This window comes from Bubalus kerabau, chromosome 8 (assembly GCF_029407905.1).
Source record: "Bubalus kerabau isolate K-KA32 ecotype Philippines breed swamp buffalo chromosome 8, PCC_UOA_SB_1v2, whole genome shotgun sequence".
Taxonomy (NCBI): domain Eukaryota; kingdom Metazoa; phylum Chordata; class Mammalia; order Artiodactyla; family Bovidae; genus Bubalus; species Bubalus kerabau.
The window spans coordinates 16,264,745-16,272,959 of NC_073631.1; the positions used below are offsets into that span (position 1 = coordinate 16,264,745).

Consider the following 8,215-nt stretch of genomic DNA (forward strand, 5'->3'; position numbering starts at 1 on the left):
GGCTCTTTACCAAATAGCAAGGTTTTCTATATAGAGAGAGAGAAAGCTGATTTTAACGGCACATGGGCCAGTGAGTGTAGAATTATTCACGTGTCCTGATGATTGATAACCAGCCTCGCTACCTGTCTCTCTCACCGATATGTTTTACAGAAAGCCCGCTGCCATTGTTAATGCTTCAGTGCAGGCACACAGATGCAGCTGCCATAAATACCCCCTAACAACTATGTTTGCTGCTTATCTGAATTAGTTAGAATGCTGTTTGCAGCCCCAGTTGTGAAAGAAGCAGTTTATCTTCTACCTCCTATTTATTTCTTTTTCCATTAACCTCTTCTAGGGAAGATTTTGTTTTCAGTTGGGATAAATACGCATAAGTTTCAGATCCCTGATTTTATTCCTACAGTAGTCAAAATGATAAAATTCCAAAATCATTTCGGCTGAAAGTAGAGTTGGAAAAATAAAACGGCAACTGGAAAACCGTAATTTGGGAGATGAGGAGGTCTTATTGCCCTGGCTTTCTCTGTTTAGTACCCCATTTACTCATTATCTAAGGGAATGTGTATTAATCTTTAAATTTTAACCCTGAGCTCTGGCACCATTTCGTGTGCCTTGTTTGCTGTGACTCTTGGAGGCCAAAAGAAAGGCAGTCATCTTATACAAATTGTAACAAATGCAGTAAATTTGACACTTGTCAGTATGTTAAAAGGGCCTTAAAAAATCTTGGAAGGGAAAAAGGAGAATATGAGATCAAACGCAGTCGCTAAAGCGTGGTTTTAAACGTTCATCTGAATCTATTTTAAAGCTACAATTAAAAATTGGAATGAAAATTCTACTTGGAATCCCAGTAGGAAAAATGACCTATGCAAGATACTTTAGAATGGTGGTCAAGGTGTAATGTACAGGGACTATAAACAGTGCCTCCAGCCGTTCTCACAGACAGCTAGAGTAAGAAGAAAAAGGGATTCTGTGAGCCATTTTCCTTGTACTTTAAATCACTGTTCAGCATAGTAGCACCTGATAAACTGGATGTATTGGGAGTTAAAAGAGTGTTTGAGCGACGCAAACTAAATAATACACGTATGGTTTTTAAGTGGATTACACTGAGGCAATAATTGTTCGCTTCGTGGAATGACTTCACGTTTTCCAGTAGGACAGGGCCCACATCCCTTTTCCACAGGAATTTATGCCCTGAATATAAATAATCCCCCTCTGTGGGGAAGGCTGGCATGCAGAAGACAAAATATGAAGTTAAACTGAAATTTGGGGGTTGATGCAAATACGAGTTCCTTAATGAAAAAGAACTGCACTTGAAATCAGTCGATTTAATTATTGTGCTTTATGAAAGCCATTATCCTCTGCCGACGAGGAGCCCGATAGCGTGGTTCAGTTCTGGCAGCATCCGGGAGGGGAGGGGAGGGCTGAGCTAGGCTCAGCTCACCAGAGTCCAGTTATAATTGCCCCGAACACTTGTGTTTCTCATTAAATGAGTGTGGCCATAGGTTTCTGGACTCTAGAAGGTCTTTTAAGTGCTAGCTTATTCTTCCATGGCTTAAACGGTGTTTTTTCCTTCGCTAATGCTAAACACTTCTTTTGGTTTTTCCCTCCATGGAAAAGACTTATGTGATGCCCAAATCCAGATAAAAACTGAAAATCCAGATACTTAGTGTTTTTAACCTGAATGTTTATTAGCCACAAACCTGTGCAGTTAAGTAAAAAGCACAAAGGCATATTTGTATGGACAGATTTGGGGTGCTAATAAATATAATTACATAAAATAAGCTACTTTGAAATAATATATTAGTTCATTTCCTTGTCATAATAAATTATATGTATTTGAAATAAAATCTGGTTAAAATATATGATTATAATTTTAGTGTTAACATGATTTTTTCTAGGAAAAGTATGTTAAAAAGAAAGTGCTATTTCAATTAATGTTATAAGTATTCATCTTATAGTAAATGTAGTAGCAGTGGGTCTATTTTGATAATTACATATGTTAAAGACCATGATTAAACTAATTATTATATAAATAGTGTGCTTATTCAGGTAGCATTAGTTCATAAATTTTCAAGCCACTTTTTTTCTGAATTGATAAGAAAATACTTATGACTTTTATATTTTACGGAGTACTTGACTAAATGAAAAGAAAACCCTAATATCTAATTTTATAAAAACCAAATTAATGTGTGCATAGTAATTTGCAATATTCAATGAGATTAATATATTCCCATTTTGGTGATAAATGGTCTCTGAATATAAACCTTCTGAAACAAGTATTAGTTTGTATAATTAATCATCTTTATGATTCTTCTGTGGTTTCATACTGTCATCTTCAATAGCAGTTTGGATTCTGAGGCAGTCATTAATTATAGTGTTAATTTTTTTTTATGTCTAACAAAATTGTGTTTAGTTATAGAATTTCAAAACTGCTAAATTTTATCTTGAAACATTACTGCCTAGAACAGTAGCCTCAAATCACGGCATGAAGCTGCTCCAATCTTTTGAGTCTAGATTAACACTGGCCTGTACAGAAATGAAGAGTTATTTGTTTCTTCTGCAAGTATGTGTGTTACTATTGGTATATCTGAAATAGAATATGAAATCAAATATCTGCCTATACATGTTTATGTATAAATATTTATATGTCATGTAGGCTGGACTTGCAAAGTGAGGAAGTGAATGAATCATTGTATTCCACTTTCATGAAAGGTTTGCATGAATTTCTGAGACTGTCAGCTATCAGAACATCTTTTCCATTTTAGAACATGAATTATTTATCATTTAGGGAATATCAGAGCTTAACACTGTAGGAGCAGTTTTGCACTCTTACTTTTTAGGCTGGCAGATAAAACTGATCAATGGCCCGGAATTCTCTCTGATCTTTGTCCTCACGGTCGGCCAGTACTTTTGCAACATTTAGATAGAACCTTTCATCAGTCTGGCAGCCCTCCTCTGGTTAATCACATTCCTCACTAGAATTTTTCTGATCTTTAGAGAGCCACATCTACAGGTCCATAGATACTTACCTATTGTCATCTATTTGAACAGGATAACCTGGCCTAGAACAGTGCCTGGCACATACAGGCACTCAATAGTAATAAACAGGTAAATGAATGTTTCACAGGTGAAAGTTGAAGGTTAAGAAAAAGCGTACTTGTGTGAAGTGTTCAGACGGCAGCCTCCAACTTGTCTATAGATTGATGGCCAGGAAAAAATAACTGTATTTGCATGGGGAAAAGGTATGTAGAACATAAACTTAGAAAGAGTGCTTGTTCTTCCTCTCCAATCTCTATTCCAGTTACTCTTCTCTCCTTTGCTTTTAAAAGTGAGCAGTTGGTCACTAGTCATAATGAAAGCCTAACAGTTGACTCAAATAGTTGTTAAACCACTGGAAAAATGCTTCTTTTTCATTATGCTTTTTTTGGACACTATAGATACGGTAAATCATGAACTACATTATACAAATACCTCTTTTATGCCCAAACATTCAGTAGGAGGGAATGACATTTCCTTTATTACCTTGGTAAATGTTTTTAAGGTGTTTAGCAATAAGCCTTCTTTTTTGTCAAAACTGCTTAGATGCAGTGGTTGCTAGGAATTTACTAGAAAAACTATAGCTAATAATATCAGAAAAAGAAAGGATATATGTTTAGTCAGCTACTATGACAGATCAGTTTGAGTAATGCATGTGCTTTCACTTCCCCGTCATCCTGATCTTTTGTGTTATGGAAAAATAGTAGTAATGAAGTTTAAAAAGTTTATTTTCCATTATTGCCCATCAGTCAAATGTCTTTAGCATTTTTTTCCATCTTTTGAACAGAAAAATAGGTGGTTCAAAGTAATAGAAAAATAATGCTTAAGACATTTCTAAAGACGAGGGTGACAAGATTTTAATATGGATGTGAGCAAGGTCATCTTTAAGCCTTAGTGAATTAACTCTTTTTCAGCTGTGTGATTTCTTTTTTTTTTTCCCCTTCTCAGGTAAAAACTTCAGAATTTTGTCATGCATCCCATGATGCTAAATTTTAACATGAAGAGTATTTCTAAATGTTAATTTTTATTTTTAAAGAACAGTATTTAGAATAGTGTTTAAAATGATTTCCTTTGACATTTGCTGGCTTATTGAAATTGATAGAGGCCCATCTTTGTCACTGTTTACTTTGGGCTTTTATGTTCTACCTTTATATCTTTCCTTAATTGGGTGGTAATGGATTTTTTAAAAGTATTGTTCTAACAAACATGCTATAAAAGTCATTTAAAGATTCTAGGAAGAGAACTTTAGCAGAAAGGTCTCAAGCTTCATGAGTGACTGAGGGTTCCCTTAGATGCGATTTTTAGATTAAAAAAATACTTTCTTAACCAAAAAATAGTCAGATATCATCAGACGCCCATGGGTTAGCATGCTGCTAAATTTCACAGAAATTTTAACTACTGACTGGTAATAGCAGATGCTGCAGAGCGGAGACGAATGTAACTTCTACTTTCTGGACTGCTCTAAACCTGCTGTAAATACTTAGTTACCGCACAGTATGCACTCTAGTATATTTATGTGCTCGGTACACTGCATTCTGGCTTGGGATTTTGGTTCGTGGTTTCATCCATTGTTACCAGTGATGGTAGACTCTCCAGAGAGTTAAATACAGTGGAGCTTGGTCGTTCCATTCCGACGGCTGTTTCACTGCTTATTACCTCCCACTTCGCTTCCATCTGTGTGTGTGGCAAAGGGAATTGTCCTAAAAAATATAGGCTTCCTCTGAACACAGATGTGTGTTTGTACACCAGTAAGTCTGCAGTCTCCTGAACTGGGGTGACGTTAATAATCGTACTTTTAAAAAAGCTTTTAGAGCTTAGGAGGGTTTAGCAGTTCTATAGAAATCCATGTTCATCTCCGCAGTTCCTGTAAATGCATTAACAAACAAACAAAAAAATCAACGCTTATTAAAGTGAAAAGGTAATTTGTAAGATATCATTTTTAAAGAAAACTTTCATTTTTAGGTTAATACAGGAGCTGAATTGTCATGGATCTTTGGAATCCATGGTTAACATAATCAGACTTTTAAAAAAAAATGACTGTTTAATTGAAAGATTACAAAGATGCTGATGAACCACATACTCATGGGATATTCATCCCGAAACCTGGAGTCCTATTCATTTTGTTTGGTTTCTCAGATACATTAAGCATCATAAACTGAAATCATGGAACACTTTTTGTCTTAATTATCCATGCTTTTTTTAAAAAAAGTAACCTACTTTTATACTAAGCAAGGCCTGAGATATATTTTTACCATAAAAAATATAGCATTGGGCTGGTAGGAGTTACTGCAGATAATGCAGCTATTTAAAATCAGCTGCTAGGTACTATAAACCCTTTAAAATTACTAACAAATGAGGGAGGCTTGACTGAGGACTGTTCAGAATGGTTAGCCATGTGCTTATAAAAAGGGACACATGAATGATATTTGTGTGTTTAACCCTGGTTATAAAAAGTCATTTGATTTTTATAACAGCATGTTCAGTGGTTACAAGGCCTTACGACTTGAGCTAAAAATGTAGAATCCCACTAAAGAAAGTGCCATAAAAAGGAAATAGCTTGATAAAACTGTATTGGTCATATGTGGAAAAGATGCACGTGTGTGTATGTGTATGTTTACAAGGAATAATTATACTTTATGTTTAATTTTTTAAATTAACAAAGCATCCTCTGATTTTTCTTGTGATCTGAAAGAACCCTTTCCCCACACCCAGTTCATAAACCTTAGCTATTATTAAATGTGTGACTGTCTAGGAAGTAATTTGTGTGGGCTTTTAAGAAAGCAAATGTGATAAAATTTAAGGTGTACTTCCAAAAATACGCAGCTCTATATAGGTGAATGGAAGGAAATGGAAGAAAGAAAAAAGGAAGCAACAGCAATTGGAGGAGAGGGAATTAACATTAAGAAGGAAAAATATAGGGCAAACAACCTTTAGTCATGGTTTGTAATGTCCAGACACTGAGCTTAAACTCTTTATATTTGGGGGGAGGTCTTATTTAATATTCACAGTGGCCCTGGGAGTTAGTGGCCAGAATTCCTTTCTCACAAATGAGGAAGGAAAGATCTGAGATGTTAGAGACATAAATTTCCTAAGGACACACAGCAAATTATTGGCAGAGCTGTGAAAGAAATCATATCTGGATGATGTCTGAGGTTGAAAAAAGTCCTTCCTGGCTCCATTCTGAAAATCGAATTATGCAATCTATGGCACAGTGGTTAGCCTAGAGAGTTACCTGGGGGTAAGGCAGGGCAGGATCTGGGGGAGGGGGGGGCCCGTTCCAGTGTGGGAGGAGGGCAGACCGGTGACAGCCTCCGAACTGGAGGGATGGAGGGGAAGCATGAACAGGATAGATTTTCGTGAGTTTCCCCCACAACTTTTGCTTTTTATTTCTGACAGTGCATCTTTCAGGAACCTTAGAAGGTTAAAAATAATATTTAGACTCTTTTAGCAGGTGACTGAGAACACATGACCTGCCTGCCCTTCTGCCATGGCACGCTGGCATTTATTCCCTGAAGGGGTGAGGCTCCTGATTGCCCCCCACTGACTGGGGGCAAGTTACGTGGCCTGGAGCAAATCACTGAGCTCTCTGTCCTTCCATTTCCTACCCGTTAGAGGCCTGTTCCTTAAAGTCCTCACATAGCAGACATTCGAAAGAATTCCTAAAGAAAACAGAACCACAAAAATAATATAGAATTGATATGTATGCCACTCAATATATTAATGTATCATTTTTAGGAATATGTGCAATCTGAGTGTTCAAAGAAAAAGAATGCATGGCTATTCTGTGTTGAGCTCATGGTTCTTCATTAGATTACCTTTCTCATCCTCTCCACATCTCTGCTGATACGTGGGTCAGATGCCATTATCTCTGTTACAGTTGAGGCAGTGAGAGGTTAGGGGCCTGACCATGGCCACTAAGCAAGCTGAGAGCAGGACAGAAGCTTCCTGTGCAAATCTAAGGTTCGTGTTACCTTACCTCCTCCGTAAGGCCAAATTGCTACCTCGGAAACTGCCTTTGCCTTAGTTTCCTCAGCTGTAAATATATGGTCATCTCCTTTAAAAGGCATTTACTCTTAGAGCAAAGATTTTGTTATTTCAGGAATCAGCACCCTGAGTGCTTTTGGCATAAAAATGCTTTATACATTTAGCGAAAAGTTAGAAAACAGTCATACAGTTGGGGGAAGGGGGTGGACTAGATATTGGTGAACCCTGATTATGAAGCAGTAGGAAAATCTGAGTCATCTCTGACCTGGGTTGTGGACTTTGGCAGATGAATCTGAAGGCAGAAAATGTTTCCAGATCCACTTTGATTCAGTACAATACTGCTCAATTTTTACAATCTCTTTTTTATGGTATCCTTTGATATAACTAGGCTATTTGCTTCCCAGTTCTCATGTTTAATTGAAATTACTCATCACCAATAGAAACTTAGGAATATATTTCCTATCAGAAATGTCAGTTGTTTGAAAATTATTCTAAACTAGTGTTTTGCAGCGGGGTGGGGGGGGGGTGCAATCTATAGTGATGGTCTAGGTTTAGCCTTTAATGCCTTGATAGAACCTTGAAGAGATGCTGAAACCATGTCATTAACATGCCATTTGCTCCCCCACTGTTTGCGTGACACACAGCACATCCCAGGGAACGTTGCAATTGTCTCTGTAAGGAGGTCAATTTTCAAGTACTTCACTTTCTGAATGTCAGTGAAATTAAAAAAAAAAAAAACGATGCCAGTATTCCCACATTTTGACCTAAGAAAACATGGTAATTAATATGCATTGTCTTCATATGCCAGAATGATTAACCATTATATCTTCAGTCCTACCCTAGTGTCTGGCGTATAGTTGGTACTCAGTCCACGCTGAAATCATTATTAAAAAGACATATATATGCTAGTGAGAGGGGCATGACAGCAGTCTTTTTCTTTGACTAAGAAACATGACAGAGATTTTTCAGTTACTTAATGAATAAGGCATTACTGGATTGAAAGTCTCCTAGAGAAAGTTTCAGATGCATTTGCGCTCAGGAGAAGCGTTAGGAGCTGCCAAGGGTAAGAAGGACACGATTCTGTCCAGACAGATGCTGTTTAAAATGAAAAGAGCGGTGGTCTTGTTTGTTAGGACACCTGTTCGGTCTTACCTACAGGTATTAAAATGGCAGAAATGATTAACTTTGGGTGTGGATACAA

General features: G+C 37.0%; 1 protein-coding gene across 3 annotated transcripts in view; it reads left to right on the forward strand.

The window, feature by feature from the left end:
* Window positions 1-8,215, forward strand: part of DYNC1I1 (dynein cytoplasmic 1 intermediate chain 1) — a 379,244-nt gene that overhangs the window by 364,971 nt on the left and 6,058 nt on the right. The window lies entirely within an intron of this gene.